The sequence below is a fragment of the Felis catus genome, chromosome C1 (genome assembly GCF_018350175.1).
Source record: "Felis catus isolate Fca126 chromosome C1, F.catus_Fca126_mat1.0, whole genome shotgun sequence".
Classification (NCBI taxonomy): Eukaryota; Metazoa; Chordata; class Mammalia; order Carnivora; family Felidae; genus Felis; species Felis catus.
Window position 1 is genome coordinate 143,879,302 of NC_058375.1, and position 18,701 is coordinate 143,898,002.

At 36.1% G+C, this 18,701-nt stretch overlaps 1 long non-coding RNA gene and 1 other non-coding gene across 2 annotated transcripts in view; both read left to right on the forward strand.

Annotated features, from left to right (window-relative positions):
• LOC123379152 overlaps positions 1–18,701 on the forward strand; it is a 105,120-nt gene that overhangs the window by 69,329 nt on the left and 17,090 nt on the right. The window lies entirely within an intron of this gene.
• On the forward strand, positions 7,474–7,577 carry LOC123379724. The gene has a single exon (XR_006584611.1). It is a non-coding gene; the product is annotated as a U6 spliceosomal RNA (small nuclear RNA).

Consider the following 18,701-nt stretch of genomic DNA (forward strand, 5'->3'; position numbering starts at 1 on the left):
TATTGACGATACATATCATAGATATTCTGTACTTGGTAATTATCTGTCCATGATAGGCAATTTACATCAATGAGGGTAACTAATAATCCATACAGCCAAACCAGATTTCTAGTTTACTTTGCTGATTATTTGAAATCTAAAAGTCAAATGAATGTGGAAAACGTTTTCCTTGATGTTTACATATTTCAGTTTTCTTGCACTCTCCCTTGGTTTCTCACATACAGTTTACTAGATATTAATTCCAATTACAGTGCCCATGACAATCAGAATTTTGCCCACAGCACTCTACTAAAACTGTTGTAATAAAGGTTACCAATGACTAAAGGCACATGATGAAGGTTTATTTTTTTAATTAAAAATACTAGAACTTACTGTCTGACTTACAATATGTGCTCTGGGTGATCATACCTTGCTTTGGGAAACATCTTCTTCTGCTTCCACAACACTGATTTCTCCTGAATTTCTTCCTACCTCTGACTGTTTTCGAATCTCCTCACGTAAATTATTTCTTTTCTATTTCCTTTTTAAGTGATCACCTTACACAAAAATCTATCAGTTATCTATGTTTAGTTTTGGTGATCCTCTCTTTTCCAATAAGTTCAACTACTCCATATATGGTAATAACTCTAATACCTTTCTTTACCTTCTGAATCTGATCTTTCTGCTGAACTACAGATCTATATTTCCTATTGAAAGTATCAACAGAGTGCTCTAGGTAAAAACGTTTGTTCAAAACATATTTTTTCCCTAAACCTTCCTCCTGACCATTTTGCTAAGTATAAATTTTAAACACAGCAGATTTTTTTTTTTTGAAGTACAATTGACACACAGTATTTCATCAGTTTCAGGTGTACAACATAGTGATTCTGCAAGTCTATACATTACCCTATGCTGATCACAAATGTAGCTACCATCTGTCACCATACAGTGCTATTAAGTACTATTAACTATATTTCCCACACTACACCTTTTATCCCCATAATCTATTCGTTCTATAACTGAAGCCTGTGTCTCCCACTTTCTTTTACCCATTTTGCCCCTCCTCACACCTCTCTCCTCTGGCAACCATTAGCGCTGTGTATTTATGGAGCTTTTCCTGCTGTTTGTTTATTCATTTGTTTTTTAGATTCCACATATAAGTGAAATCATACAGCATTGGTCTGTCTCTGACTTCTTTCATTTAGCATAATACGCTAGAGGTCCATCTACATTGTCACTGTGGCTATTGTAAACAATGCTGCAATGAACATTGTTGGGGGGCATGTATTTTTTTTAAATTAATGTTTTTATTTTCTTTGGGTAAATACTCAGTAGTGGAATTACTGGATCATATGGTTTTTATTTTTAATTTTTTGAAGAACCTCCACACTGGCTGCACCAGTTTGCATTCCCACCAACAGCGCACAAGGGTTCCCTTTTCTCCACATTGTCACCAACACTTATTATTTCTTGTCTTGTTGATTCTAGCTTTTCTGACAGGTGTAAGGTAATTTCTCATCAGAGTTTTGATTGGCATTTCCTGATGATTAGTGATGTTGAGCATCTTTTCATGCAAACACAATAGTTTCATAAGCTAGAAGCAATAGGGAATCTGTGATTAACCCTTTTACTAATTACCCCTTTCACCCTCATCCAGCTTAGAACAAATTTATTCCCAAACATGCAAAACCTCACGTTTATAGAACCCAGAGTACTTGGGGTAACTACTTGATTACAAACTCAACCAATCAAGAAGCAAATCAAAATCAGAGTGTCTAGAATGATAAAGCTATAAGAAAGAATACTAAAATACTAAGAGTAAATAATAATATAAATAAATTTTAGATCCATAAGAAATATAAAATGACATGTCTAGATAAAATATCAAATGCTAGTTAGTATGACATACTGGGGGATGGAGAGAGTATGAGAAAGTCAAGAAAATATAAATGCATATTTTTATTTATATATATTTACATTAAAATTTTTCTTTATGTTTTTATTTTTAAGAGAGAGAGAGAGCACAAGTGGAGAAGGGACACAGAAAGAGAGAGACACAGAATCCGAAGCAAGCTCCAGGTTCTGAGCTGTCAGAACAGAGCCTCACACGGGGCTCAAACTCCTGAATGGTGAGATCATGGCCTGAGCCGAAGTAGGATGCTTAACCAACCGAGGCACCCAGGTGCCCCAGTATAGTTTTATGTTTAAAGAATTTTTTAGAGCTGATGAATTAAGAAATGTTTAATTATATAATTTGAGGTGTTAATAGTACTTACTAGAAAATTAAGCATAGTCTGTAAATCTTCTGGGTACTTTGATAGGAAAAAAAAAAACACTCAAAAGGGATAATATAGACCGGGTACCAAATATTAGGAAAAACAAGATTAAAAACATAAAACATAAAATTATTAAACTCGACCATTTTTATGGCATTAAATGTAAATAAGAGAAATCATCTATTAAGAAAAAGTCTCTCAGATTGTATAACAAAACAAATCCAATTATATGTTACAGAAAATAATAATTCATCAGAAATATTATTCCAGAATGACTGAGCAAGATGCTTTGAAAATTTGATAAACCTGAATAGCTATTCATGATATTTTAAAAAGCTATTTAAAAACTCTTAGTAAAGTAAAAATACAGGGAACTTTCTTTACAGTGGTTTTGTTTAAATCCAGGTAAGATATCTAGAAGGATTTTCATTGACATTAGCAATAAAACAGGAGACCTATATTGCCACTGTATTTTCACCTTGTTCTAGATGTATTGGCCAATACAATTAGACATGCAAATAAAATAAGTAGTATAAAAATAGGTTGCAAATGGTATATGAATTCATATATGAGAAACCTAAAAAGTAACTTAAAATCGACTAAAAATAATATGGGGGTGCCTGGGTGGCTCAGTTGGTTGAATATCTGACTCTTGATTTCAGCTCAGGTCATGATTTCAGGGTTGTGAGATCAAACCCCATGTCAGGCTCTGTGCTAAACATTGAACCTGCTTAAGATTCTCCCCCCACTCCCTCCCCCTTTCCCTTCCTCCCTATGCCCCTCTTCTCCCCTGGTGTGTGCACGCTCTCTCTCTAAAAAGAAAAAAAAAAAAAGAAAGAAAATTCAACATAATGAGTTCTTAAAATTTTAATTTATAAAATAAATGATATATAAATAATATACAAAAGTGGTCTTCTTGTATGAACAAGTGAGCAAATAACAAGATGGGAAAAAGGGAAAATTTTCTATTTACACTAGCCATGAAAACACAAATATTTAGTGTTCCAGTTATTCACTGCTTCCTACTAAAGCAAACTTAGTGGACTAAGACAACATATTTTTTATCTTTCACGATTTTACTTCTGATTAGGCTCAGCCAGGTAGTTCTCATTTATTTGCTTCTAAATGACTTCTTAAGTAGCACTTTCAGTAGCTCTTAGGAAGTTCAGTCTTCTGTGGCCTTAGTATTTAACATTGAGATAGGAGTCAATACGACTTTATTAGCAATTTTAGGAAATCGCAGTTGACGTTGTAAATGTGCCAGGCACTGTGTTAAGCCTCTCACATTTAAAATCTTACTGAGTCGTTTTGTATCAGGAAAGTGCTATCTTCTCCATTGTACTAATTGACCCAAGGGTACACTTCTAGTTAATAATAGAGCTGGGATTTGAACCTAAAGCCAGACCTCTTCACTACTGCTCTCTGAGGCCTCCTGACTGTTTTACCATATGCATTATCACATTTTGAGAAGTGAAAGATCAAGATGTGAAACCCCCCAGGAGATGCCCGAATATAATTAGGGGAGGCTCTGAAGGTGGCTGGACGCTGTAGTAGGAAGGTTGGATTTTCATTATTACGACTCTGCTCTTTTTAGTTCCTAAACTGGTGTGACTAAGAAAGGATAATTTATACATGTCTCCCGATTTTATTCTCATTTCACAAAATCACTTGTAAACAGGTTCTTGAATGGATCACTTTGTCCTGCTTCTCAGAGCTGTCACTAAAGCATCGCAGCTGTAGCAACAACTTTGGATGATATCCGCGGCTACAGGGCTGATGGACACGTCTTAATGAGGTGGCACAGCTGAACTTATGTAAACATTCACCCACTCCCACCTCCACATCACTACCATCCCAACGCCTTCAGGCACAGAGGACTAGATAAATTCTGTCCCAGCCATGAGAAAACATGTTTCTCCTCCGCTGGTGTGAACAAGAGAAGCCAGAATCAAAGAGAGGGGGCAAAGTGAGGTGTTTTATGCATTTGTTTAGTTTATGCTATAAACGCACAGCCTGTGTTTCTCTTTCCCAATTTCTTCTTGTCTCTTTCTGATAGACTGTGGAGTGGAACATTTTTCTGTTTCACACTATCTAAAAGTAACACTTTATAATGAAATATAAAACACAATTTGATTTTCTTCCAAAGTCCCACTGAAACATATAAATATATCAATCAGGACTTCTGCTGCAAGTATGAGAAAATCTATCTCAAATGGGCGTAAACTAGAAGGAAGTGTTTGGTTTGTGTAACTGAATATTATGGGCGTGGTGCTAGTTGCAGTATGATGTGATCTCTGCGTTCGCGCAACGTTTCCACCCCCTGGTTCTGCACTTACTGCGTGTGTGCTTCCTCCTCGAGCTCTACGGGCCCCTAGGAGCTCCAGCTTTTCATTCTTCCAATCTCACACTCCCCAGTAAGGGAGACTTTCCTGACTGGAGTTTAAATCCGAGAGATTTAAATTCTGCCTTAGTACATTCACTGTTTCAAGACAATGGATGCATCACACACGAACAATTAACTTTTTTTCCTCGGCATTTTGCACGTTAACAGTGAGGTGCTGTCTCTGGGATAATTGAGAATGCAGTCATGAAACCATTTGCCGTGTTGTGATTCAGGTGAGGAAGACCAGCTGAGAAAGGCTGAGGGAATTCTAAAAAAAATATCTGGATCTCACTCTTAATGGTTTGAGTTATGCCACATAATCCCCCATGATTCACTTAGTATGGTCAGAAGGATGAAATACACAGATGGGCCAGGCCTAACTCATAAATACACACGAAGGTCATAGACCGAGTGGCTTAAAGTACAGAAATTTATTTCCTCACAGTTCTGGAGGCTTAAAGCCTGACATCTGGGTACCAGCATGGTTGGGTTCTGGTGGGAGCTCAGACAGCCAGGGTACAGACAGCCCCCCTTTCTCTGTCATTACATGGTAGAGAGATTTTTTTCCCTCTCCTCCCTCCTCTTGTAAGGGCAAAATCCCATATGGAAGACCCCTCCTGGGGTGCCCAGGTAGCTCAGTTGGTTGAACATCTGACTCTTGATTTCACCTCAGGTCACAATCCCAGGATCATGGGATTGAGCACTGTGTCAGGCTCCATGCTCAGCGTGTATTCTCTCTCACTTCTCTCTCTTCCCCTTTTCCCCTCTCCTCCACTCATGCTCTCTTTCTCCAAACTAAAAAAAAAAAAAAAAAAAAAAAAAAGAAATTAAAAAGATCCCACCCTCATGACCTCATCTAAGCCTAATTATGTCACAGATGCTTGTCTTCCAAGTAGCATTTTAATAGGGTTTAGGTCTTTAGGTCTTTAACATGTGAATGTTGGGAGCACAAACCTGCAGACTATAAGAGTCGTGAAAGGAGTCAAATCACATACAGATTGTGAAAGGGGAAATGATGGTACTGGGAAAGAAATAGAAGGCATTGTTAACCAGAGAAGAAGAGGCTAAACAGAACAGTAAGTCTCAACCACACCATGTTTAGACACACTTACTATCTTTAAATTTACTTCTTTTGTAGGCTTTTTGTTCTTCCAATTTATAGTGCAGTATTGGTTAGAAATTTATTTCTAAATCGAGAGCTATGTTAAGTGCCTTAGCCACTGATGAGTTTTCCTGCCATGATTTTAATATTACATGTTCCTGAAGCAGTTTATAGCAGTAATGATGGGAAAATATTGTCTTTTGTGATTTGAGACTATACAATGTAATAAACCTAAACTCTATTAAGTAAACTATAAGAAATAACTTGCAAAGGATGCTGACACTTTTAATTGTTAAAAAACATGATATATATTTTTTTCCTTGAGGAGAGGAGTATAAAGAATGACATTTTTCTTCCTGTGACAAATTTCACTGTTTTTCTTTTCTGGTTTCAACATTCCCACATATTTCCTTTCACTTCGTGTCAGATGCAATTTCTCAAGCTGAACAGGAGTAAACTCTTTTCATTTCCACATTGTCACTCCTGTTCAGTTTGGTTATAGATGAAATGAAAGCGTGTTGTACAATAGACATTATGTGTGTTATAATGCCAGAAAATGATTTCAGCGCACGCACAGAAGCAAATGTTGTGTGTATTTAGGCCTCATATAATGTTTTAATCTCATATGGGCACACAAAAGATGCACCTCTTGGGAAAAATGAAAAAAAAAAAAAAGGGCTCCACCAAATGGAAGATGGAGTGCAAATTGAAAGACAATATACACCAAATAATATTAAATATGTAGGCAAGGAAGAGTGCTAGAAAGCTGCATTATTCCTATGTAATCAAAAGGGACTTAACCATGGTGAATCATTTGATTCATTCAGCCATGTGTAATAGGTCAATTAAAATGCGTACATTGGCAAATTCTCAGAAGAGCAAATGTTTAGTCTGATGTGGATCTGTATCCAGCTGATCTGTTGCTATTGCATAAATAAAACAAAAATAAAGAAAGGCAAAGAGCAAACCATGAGGATTTATAGATCAGCAAATTTCCATTAACTATGGATCTGGCTTAGCAAACAGAACAGTAGATATGAGGAGTTCACACAGGTCATGTTCTATGCTTTTTATGCAAAGATACAACATTAGTTTCTTTGGCAAACACATTATGCATTTTCTATATTATAAATACTGGTCTAGGTACTAAAGATGTAGTGAACAGAAGCCTGAAACCCCTGCTTTCATGGTGCTTAATTTTGGTTTGGGGAGACTGACAATAAACCGAATATGTCAATAGAAGTTGGTGAAAAGAGCTTAGGAGAAAAATACGTGTGTGTGTGTGTGTGTGTGTGTGTGTGTGTGTATACACACACATGCCAATGAGCGAAAACTATGACCAGGAGAGTAGAAAGTCATGGAAAACAAGTGAGGAATGTTCTTGGAAAAAATAATCAACTCTACAAAATACTGCTGATATACCATACTATGATAGAACTTGACACCTATTGCCCTTTTGAATGTAACGGACTGATTCTTTGTTCGAAGAGTATTAATTTTGAAATGGTTGGCTTTGTGGTTGTGCTAAATTTGAAATTCTGACCTGGTTTACTTTATGATTAATGGAATGCATTTTTAAGATGGATTTTGGGGAATGTTTTCTTTTATAAGCAGAACCAAAGACACTGACCTTTCAAGAGGCATGATGTCTGGGATTTAATGTCATCAATACCACCCTCCAGTCAAGGAACTTAAGAATGGGTTCAAATGTTCATCATTAAAAGATAGGTCTGGTGCTCGCTTCGGCAGCACATATACTAAAATTGGAACGATACAGAGATTAGCATGGCCCCTGCGCAAGGATGACACGCAAATTCGTGAAGCGTTCCATATTTTTAAACCACACTCAGATACCACCTCACGCCAGTCAGAGTGGCCAAAATGAACAAATCAGGAGACTATAGATGCTAGAGAGGATGTGGAGAAACGGGAACCCTCTTGCACTGTTGGTGGGAATGCAAATTGGTGCAGCCGCTCTGGAAAGCAGTGTGGAGGTTCCTCAGAAAATTAAAAATAGACCTACCCTATGGCCCAGCAATAGCACTGCTAGGAATTTATCCAAGGGATACAGGAGTACTGATGCATAGGGCCACTTGTACCCCAATGTTCATAGCAGCACTCTCAACAATAGCCAAATTATGGAAAGAGCCTAAATGTCCATCAACTGATGAATGGATAAAGAAATTGTGGTTTATATACACAATGGAATACTACGTGGCAATGAGAAAAAATGAAATATGGCCTTTTGTAGCCACGTGGATGGAACTGGAGAGTGTGATGCTAAGTGAAATAAGCCATACAGAGAAAGACAGATACCATATGGTTTCACTCTTATGTGGATCCTGAGAAACTTAACAGGAACCCATGGGGGAGGGGAAGGAAAAAAAAAAGAGGTTAGAGTGGGAGAGAGCCAAAGCATAAGAGTCTGTTAAAAACTGAGAACAAACTGAGGGTTGATGGGGGGTGGGAGGGAGAGGAGGGTGGGTGATGGGTATTGAGGAGGGCACCTTTTGGGATGAGCACTGGGTGTTGTATGGAAACCAATTTGTCAATAAATTTCATATAAAAAAAAAGGTCTGTATTCAGCACAACTTGGTTGCCATATGAGGTTATTATGTCTTGGGTAGCTTTAATAACAGGATATATTGATCACTCATCTAAAAAATAAAAGTGTTATTCCAGTTTTCTTCTTTATTCTACATATCTGCAAGTACATATGGCTGCTTACAGTAAGACTGACTGCTGTCAGGTGTAATCTTACCATTAAGTTCTGGCCTGTGGAACATAGGAAGTATTTATAAGTACTGGGAAGTATCTTCTAGGAGGGAACATATCCTTCTCTTTTCATTCCATACAGATATAATGACTAAGCAAAAGAAGCTATTTTGGAACATCAGGTAAACTTAGGAGTGACAGCTTCTCATGATCTAGAAACAAGAGGAGAAAAGCTGGGATCTTGAGGAATTTGTGAATCGGAGCAGCCATATGCTGACAGCCTACATCAGGACTAATTCTAATTGAATTAGGTCTATTCTAGAGTGGATACCCAAATGTCACATGTTTATGTATATAATGTGTTTAAAGAAAAAAAAGACACAGTAAAGAGGCACCTGGGTGGCTCAGTTAGTTGAGTGTCCAACTTTAGCTCAGGTCATGACCTCATGGTTTGTGGGTTTGAGGCCCATGTCAGACTCTGTGCTGACAGCTCAGAGCCTGGAGCCTGATTGAGATTCTGTGTCTCTCTCTGTCCCTCCCCTGCTTGTGCTCTCTCTTTCTCTCTAAAAAATAAATAAACTTTTTTTTTAAAAAAAGAAAATAGTTATTTGACTCAAGGTGATCATAACCCTATTCTTTTTATGTTGGTATACATGGGGCATAGTATTATTTTATAGACTAAAAAATTTCAGTATTTCTTTCATTTTCAGACTCTTTTGGTAAACTCTACTGTAATATTTGCTGTGAAAATAATTACTCCTCAACATCTTTTATGAGCAAAGAGAGAAGGATGTCCCGTGTTTTATTTCACTGAATATTTGCAAATAAATTTCCCCTTAGGCTGATTTAATATTTTAAAAACAAAAGGCTGGAGGTGAGATTATACATGATGTAGAAATGGTAAAACTCCATGTAAAATGGTCTCAGGCTTAGGTGTCAGGAAAGGAACCATGTTATTTTAGAGTTTTGTTTCAGCTTGTAGACACACATTAATTTTTTTTAATGTTTGTCCATTGTTGAGAGAAAGACAGAATGTGAGTGGGAGAGGGGCAGAGAGAGAGGGAGACCCGAATCTGAAGCAGGCTACAGGCTCTGAGCTGTCAGCACAGAGCCCAAAGTGGGACTCGAATTCACAAATCTTGAGATCATGACCTGAGCCAAAATCGGATGCTTAACTGACTGAGCCGCCCTGGGACCCCTACACCCACATTTAAAACTCTGGATATAGGAAAATTTAATGTGTATACATCATTATCTGTGTTATCATTGTTAGGAGAGCTTCCCCTTCCCCACAGATACCTTTTACATTTATCTTTAATAATCTCTTTCATGTATGGCCAGAAGTCAACATACTACTAACTAGAGAAAGTAGTTAGAGAAGCTGTAGCATTTCCAAAGGTTTTCCCTTTCTTTCTGTCGTTGTCTCCCCCTGCCAAGTTGTGTTCTGACTGCCTTGGGGGCCATCACCCTATGTCCTTAGCCCTTTGATTGTCCTTAGCCCTTTGATTGTAGTGAGTGTCACAAAGGACTTAGCCCCATACCACATCTCTTTCAAAGGGGCATCAGTGTAACCTGAGAGTGGCATGTGGAAATTTTATGCAAATGTTGTGTTTACCAATCACTCTCTCAATCTCTCTCCTATTCACATAGGACTTTCAGAATAAAAAGAATTGCAATTAGACTTCACTGCAGCCAATGATTTGGTTTCATTCTTCAGTTATTTGGCTTTGATCATTTTTATCATGACAATCTCAGTAGAAACAAGTATCCCCTCCTGAACAAGATCATTATTGTAACTGGTATCCATAAAAATATGTTAGAAAGTATTGGTCATACTTATTAGTTGCATTCTACGTCAAAGTGCCATCTCTATGAAACTCTTAATATTTATTTCAAATTATGTGTGGTTTCCTTAGTTATGTAATTTGTTATTCTAATCAATGTACATTGTCAATATGTATCTTTTATGAATTATTTTAACCTCTAAGTATATACATGCATGATGTTTTTCTATCAAGAGAAATGTAACATAGTTTTTTTTTTTTTTTTTATTAGCACAAGGAGCACTTATTAGATCCCTACTGTGTACCAGGCTCATTACTGAGGCAAAGAAGAAACAAAGTTTTTATTTTCCTGAAGCTCATAGACTAGAGCTCAGAGAGTATCTAGTTCAGTTGTTCATTTTTATGTGTGAGGAATATAGGGCTCAGGTAAGTTAAGTGACTTTCTTAGGATCATGCAGTTAGAATCCAAGCCAAGGCCAGAGGTCAGGTCCTCTCACATTCTGTCTGCACAGGATGATTTCTACTATAATTTTCTGCCTCCCTCTGTCCACCCTGGGTGCATTAAGGCACAGGAAAAGAAAAACTCAATGTGCTCGGTCCATTTTCCTCCATTCTTGAAATTCCAAATAGCTTTCTGGCAGCCTTCTATTCTGCTTGGTCTAGACCCCATTCTTTTTGCTCTCAGGTAGCAGTAATAGATAGGCTTTTTTTTTTCCTTAACACAGAGCTGGTAATCACTTCTTGACTCCAGACCAAAATTAAACTCTTGCTAAGCAAGCTCATCTGACTTTATGGATAGAGGCTTTTCAATTACCTAAGGCCATCATATATGCTCCTAAATTGTCTTGTTTTCTTTATTATTATACACTACTTCAGCATACTGCAGTGAGCTATTAGCTCTCATGGAAAAAAATGATTTTTTAACTTAAATATAAGGATGTTCTTTGAGAGAGCATGGCATATTTGATGAAAGTTTTTTAGTAGAACTTTTTCCCTTGGCTGATCCAGATTTAAACAGTCTAAAATCAATTCCTCTGGAGCCACTTGTCATTTCTTGTCTTCATTTTAGCAATGTGGGTGAACGTGTGTCAGACTTTACTTTTACCCAGAGTTAAAAAAAAATTGGTTATCAGTTCTTGGCCTTGCTTCTACTTCTGTATAAAAATAAACTGGCTTTTTCCCACACATTTAAGCAAAACTGTCTGCAAGAAAGACTGGTCAGAGTTTTGAGGATAAGGTAAGCAAATGTTATTGCTATGTTTGATGAATTGTTCTGAGTCCAATCACTCTGAAAGATTAGGCTCAGAGGAGAAAGGGGAGCCAAATTTGCACTCGTGCTGAGATTTCATGCAGTACCCTCATATTCATGGACTTCATAAATTCTGGCACTAGAGTCTCTTGGGTTGATATGAGGACCCTTATAATTAGAGCAATAGTGAGGAGGAGGTCAGAGGCCAAGTTCTAAACAAGGTGATATTCAACACCCTGCCCCCCCCCTATTTGCACTCTCATATCCATCTGTAAAAGTGGTAATAGTGAGGGAGTGTCATGCAAGATAGTGAGCACCCATTAGATCCGAAGCAAGAGTGGGTTAACAAATATATATACTGCCCTGCATGCAGTTGAAGCCTTGGGAATCTGTGGAAGATATTCTTTCTATAGGTTATTTCTGACTAGTAGAAGTAAAGGCTTTAAGAGAGCTCTCTGCAGAATTATCCAATACACCCTAATCTAACACTGTGTTTTGGAGACCAAGAAGACATAACCTTGAACTCTCAAGACAAACCAAATGTTCCTAGTAAGTTACCCATTGTGAAACCCGGATTAGTGACCAACACAGTAGCATGACTAGTAGCCACATGGCCCAGAGCCAGGTATTCTATTTCTTCCTAAAGTTGGAGATGTGGCCCCTGTTTACCTCTGCTGTCTCTCGTCTCACTTCTGTCCTCCTCACGTTCTATTCTCCAGACTTACTGAGCTTCTTACAATTTTCTAAAAATTCCAAGTGATGTCTTTCTCTGGGTTGTTTTTTTTTTTTTTCACACACTGTATCTTTTGCCTGATGTGTTCTATCTCCATGCCTTCCATCAACAACTTCTATTCTCCATCTCCCTTTGCCTGAGTAATAACTACTTATGCTTCATATTTCAGTATATATATCCATTTTCTCTTAGGAGCTTGTGTGAGATGCCTCTCAGCAGCCCCTGTAGCACTCAGTACCATCTCTGTATTAGCAGTTATTGTGGTGGCTTGTCAAATTTTCATCCACTAGGACCCTATGTTCCGTGACTTATTTGCCATTAAATTCTCAAAATTAACTCATGGTAGGTGTCCAGTACTTACCTGATGAGTGACACCAAAGGTTAGGCATACTCTTCGGAATAAATTTAAGGGTGGCTCCATTCCTGCATCATTGAGTAATATTTATTGCTACCTTCTACATGCAAAGAACCATGCTAAGAACTGGGGAAACAAAACAATGATGAATAAAAGATAACATCAGACAGTAAAGCAGACTTCCTTCATGGTTTGTATAGTCTTGTTTTCTAAATATGTTATTAGAGAAAATTCACATTAAATGGATTATTCTGTGGTTTAAGCCTATGATAAGAAAAAATTGCTGCAAATGTTCAAGTATGACTAAAGGCAGAAAGTATCCAATTAAGTATCTTTTGTATTCAGAACTCTTAGCACCACCAAAGGAAGACTAACAAAATTATCATTATCTTTCATTTCAACTGAAATAATATATATAAAACATCACATACATTTTTATAAGAACATATTTTCCTAGGAAGTACAAAATTGGACACAGAGCCTAAGTTGAATGTAAGTATGTATTTGCTTAGAAATAGACAAGGCTCTGTTTTCTCTTTCTTTTAATTTGACAAACTCAGCTATAAGGTAATTTTAGTAGGAAAAGGTGGTGGTATTTGCTATTAATAAAACTGACAAATAGCTATTTGTAACTTTGGTAGCTATGGTCTCCATAGTTCTTAAACATATCCAAAAATTTCCTTGGAAATGTTTGTAGAAATTTTCATCACAATTTAGAAAATGATAGTGCAGACTGAGAAACAAGCATACGAAACAGATGCACATATGAGGGTCTTCCAGAAATAAGTATGAAAATGAAAGGGGATAGTGCTATTATCTAATTTTAATGAGGCTAAACAGATTTTTTCCCCAACTCCTACATATAGAGTTCTTGTTTAAGATGCTAAGAACTTCCCTGGAACAAATAGCGAGAGGTACTTTAAAGCATAGCTGATATTTAAAGGAATAGCCACGTATATTTAGCTAGATTTCCTAAAATTTTTGTTTGTATCCAATATATATGTATGTTTTTCCTCCCTTGAAACTATTTTCCTTCCGTAGCCCACCATCAACTTTCTTTCTGTTCTTGAACTAGAGAGGCAGCCTCCGGGAGAATTAAGGACTTATTTGAACCAGCTGGAGGGACTTTAATCTGAAATGTTTACAGCAGAGGTGTTAGATTCTGAAAGCCTTCTAGATTGTTCCCTGTTTGGTGACAACATGCTGCAGAGGAGGTCAAGAGATTAATAGCAGATGAATCACATTTTAAGTATCTTCTAACAAATTGTATTTAAGCTTGTATCTGGTTCTATAACCTATTTAAAGATGTTTCATTTCTCTGAGGGCTTAACAAAAGTCCTAAGGACAAGTGTTCTATCTTACATCCACAGTTTTTCTGTCCTGTATCCCACCCATGGTGGGATACAGTACTGAGTATAGATTGAAAAAGAAGGAACATTATGTGGCAATTTTGAAGCAGGTAGAAGATGAAAGGAAAATACTTTGTTTTCCTTTTAAAAGCATATTCACACACATGCCTTAATTGCTTCTGAAATTCTAAAATGGTACCTGAGGACCCATCACAATGATAGTGCTTTATGCTTTAACAGCAACAATGGTTTGATAAGATTGAAGGGACTTAAAGACTATTATTTTAGTACTTAAAATATGAAGGTATATATAATATATAGTATATATACACACATATAAATATATATACCTCTGAGAATCCCAGAGGTAGTCACACATTTATACATATATAAATTATATGTAAAATATACTCAAATATAAATAAATTATAAATATAAATATATGAATAAATATAAAATATACAAATATAAATATAATGTAATTATATATATACTTGAATATATAATAAATATAATTTTTATATATAATAAGCTATGTATATATAACATACATAAAATCTGAGAATCCCAGAGGTAACTACAGGTGCAATAAAATGTTCTTTAAGCCATACTAATTTCTGGCTCTTGGGTCACTCTTCCTAACTAGCGAGAAGTGCTAGGGTGAAGGAGGTGATGATTTAACTACTAATCAGAGATACTGCCTGCACTTTGAAAGCTGTTCTGAGCTACAGTTTGGGAACAGAGCCAAACTTCTGGTCTGCTGTCTGTTGTTGACTGCTGGGAGTGAGGTGAAAGTCCCAGAGATTATGCTCCCATCTCATTATTTTTAGTGAAAGTTGTTAATATTACCAAAGTAGATGAATAAATAGGATTTTTAACATATTATAGAAAGTTAGCAATATAGTGAAAGCAGAAGGAAACCATCCAAAGTATCATACTAAAACATTCACATACAAACACGCACAGAAAAGAAAAAAAATATACTAAGGGAAAGAAAGTAAAGGATTAGGAATGCAGAACACGACATCAAAGAAAACATTTTAATTTAACATTTGCGAACAGATTGGGTCAAAAACTAAAACCCAGCTGTAGGCCGTTTACCATAAATGTAGCTAAATGAAATGTTTCAGACATAGGAAAAGTAAATTAAAGTGAAAACAAACTAGGAAGATGTCAACAGTAAGAAAATATGAATTGTGTTATTAATATTAGAAGATGTTGATGCCAAGACAAACCTTTCCAATGAGAAAAGAGGAAAAGGAAATTTATAAGAGATTACAGTTCACAGTGAGGCTCAAGAATTTTTTTTGTACCAAGAAGCACAGTATTAAAATACAGAAAAAAATATAAGAAATACAAAGAAATGTGACAAAATAGTCCAGTAATGCATAAATTAGATAAGGAATGTAGTTCTGATAAAGATCAAATGTCAAATAAGAAAAAGAATTATTATTTTAATTAAGTGGTTTTTCAGACAACTGGTTAACCATTAAAAATATAAAGTTAACTCCCTAAATTGTACTATATACCAAATTAAATCCAAAACAATTAAAACTTCACCTATAAAATACATAATAAAAATACTAAAAGAATAGCCAAGTATTGTAGGTTCTAAATGACTTCTTTTTGACCTAATATTTATGATTTAATTGCACAAAGTAGCATACCTAAAATGTAGCTGACTGGGACTTGAACCTCAATAAACGAGCTCCAGGGTCAAAGCATTTAATGTACGCCATGGGTAAAAAAACAGAAACAAAGAAATTGCATATAACTCTAGGGTGGGGAGTGCATGTTAAGAGTAACATGGAAAACTAGGTCTTCACAGAAAAAACTTGATGGATTTGACTACCTGAAAATTATAATCCTTTCAAAGTGAAAAAATACAAACATAAAAAATCAAAAGTCAATTGAGAAAGTAGTTGCAATATATATGATAAAAATTAATATTTGTAATATATTAGAGGTCTTATATCAATGAGAAAACATAGTATAGCAGAGGGAATATAGTCAATAACATAATACATTTATCATGGTAAGCATTTCATAATATATATAATTGTTGAATCACTGTTGTATACCTGAAGCTAATTTACCATGTGAATAATAGTTCAATTAATTTTTTAAATATTAAAAATGAAATGTAATATAATTACAAATATTGTGGAAATAGTGAGTGAAGAAAAACAGGCAAAGAACACTCACAAGAATACACAAATGGTTAATGATTTGGGCAGTCACAAAATTAATTGCCGATCCAGTCAATAAAAATGATCTTGTAAGAGTCTATTCATTTCCACAGAAAGATGAATAATCTATTGCTTAAAAAAATGACAAATAACATAATATTTGTACATTAATATTTTCCATGATGTATATGTATATGTGGCATAGAAAATTTAATGTATAGTTATTTGTAACTTTAGCTTTCCTTATTTTTTTATGGATGATTTTGTAGGGCCGTATGGGAATAATACTAATATGTATTGCAAGAGCGAGAGAAGATCAATAGAAAGGGCACATAATAACTACTGTTGGTTTCCTACTCAAAATTATGCCTCTTCTTTCTAAACAGATCAGCATTTTGTCAGATACTTCATAGGCTCCTCTCCAACCTCATGATTTGAGTCTTGATTATATCAGCTAATTATAGTCTGTCTTGCAGATGTATAGGTACATGACAAAATGCTAACCAGTGGGACATTAAAATATCAGTTGGTGGGGGCGCCTGGGTGGCTCAGTTGGTTAAGCGGCTGACTTCGGCTCGGGTCAGGATCTCACGGTCCGTGAGTTCAAGCCCCGCGTCAGGCTCTGTGCTGACAGAGCCTGGAGCCTGTTTCAGATTCTGTGTCTCCCTCTCTCTGACCCTCCCCCGTTCATGCTCTGTCTCTCTCTGTCTCAAAAATAAATAAACGTTAAAAAAAATTAAAAAAATATATCAGTTGGTGGTTCTGAGAAAATGTTCTTCATTGTTAAAATGGAACATGCGTAAGGGTCTTTTTTTTTTTTTTTTTTCCTGCTTTGGATGTTTTAGGGTTAGAATGTGATATTTGGAGTTGTTGCAACCATCTTATTGCCATAAAAAGAGAACAAAAATTGAAGAACAACCAAACTGAAGGCCTCACATTTTTGAGCCACTAAGTAACTGCCCTGAACTCACCTTGCCTCTATTCTTATTTAGGAAGATATGTTTTGCATTATCCATGTGACTTTTGTTTGACTTTGTATTTGTTTACTTGTGGCTGAAAGTATTCTGATACAAAGAGGGAGATACTTACGGAAAGAATTAGTTTGGAAGCTGACAGGAAGGAGAAGTAGAAGAGGGATATATAATCAGTGCAGATTTCAACTTTTTCTATAGCACTTTGAAGGCAAGAAAGCCATAGATTTTTTAGCAGATAGTATGAGGATTTGGCAGAGTATACAGCAGGGCATGGAGGTTTTATAGAAGTTGTGCTCTATGTCAATACAATGAAATTATCTCTGTGCTGTCTACTTGAGCGCGTTCCATAAAGATGTGCATTACTTTCTGAATATTAAGTTTGCATTGGTCTTTCTGTTGGATGTATCACCACATGTAGAGTGGCATGAGCTTTACTAGGGCTTTTGATTAGATGAGAAAGTCTTTCCTTTTGAATAATAAGTCTAAAATATATTCTACAGAGACAGATTTTATGATCAAATTAGTTCAGGAAAACCTTAAAACATTCTTATTTTATAAAAAAAATATTAAATCTTCATACAAGAAAAGTGTGTAACCAAGAATTTCCCACCTTGAGACATGGTTAAATCACTGAAGGAATTCCAGGAATTATCTGAGTGGCTTCTCCATGGGGGTGAAGGTTGGATGAAAGGATGATTATTCCTTGACAGTGAATCTTAAATGTAAATACTCAGACCACTCGACAGATGACCAATGCTAAATCAATAATAGCATTTGAGTGAAGTCTCATTTTATCTTTGAAGACATTACATGTAAAATGGAACTCATACAATATTTACTTGATAGGACTGTTCTGAGAATTAAATTAGATTATTGTGAAGTTTAAGGAAGTATTGCATTTAGAAAGTACTTAGCCCATTGAAAATATGCATTGTTATTATTTTAAAAAAATTTTAATGTTTATTTACTTCTGAGACAGAGAGAACGTGTGAGTGGGGGAGAGGCAGAGAGAGGGAGACACAGAATCTGAAGCAGGCTCCAGGCTCTGAGCTGTCAGCACAGAGCCCAATGCGGGGCTCAAACTCACAAACCATGAGATCATGACCTGAGCTGAAGTTGGTCGCTCAACCCACTGTGCCACCCAGGCACCCGCGTTGTTATTATTATTGAGATGATTACCACTGTTATAATCATCATGTCATGGAGAAAATAGTAGCATGCAAGTTTCTCCAGAACATTGGGAGAAGTAGGTTAGAGTCCTCAAGCAGAATAGAGTTGATGTTTTGGGTTGGGGTCACCTCTAACCTCTAGCTGACACAGGCACAACGACTTGAATGATGACTAGTGTGCCAAGGACTATTTGGGACTTTATGTCTACTTTTATACTAATTTTATATTGTTATTTTCTCAAAATATTTTTTTGATTTTCTATTTTGGAATCCCTGTCAATTCTTGAACACTTTGATTTTGGGTCATAATAAAGTGAAATGTGCAGGGTAACATTTAATTTTTGGGCAAAAACATCAGTTAGAAGTTAGTTTGGCAAAGTGAGTAATACATTGGATCACAACATTTTTGATTATAAGTAAGGTATAACTCTAAAGGAAGGCCAC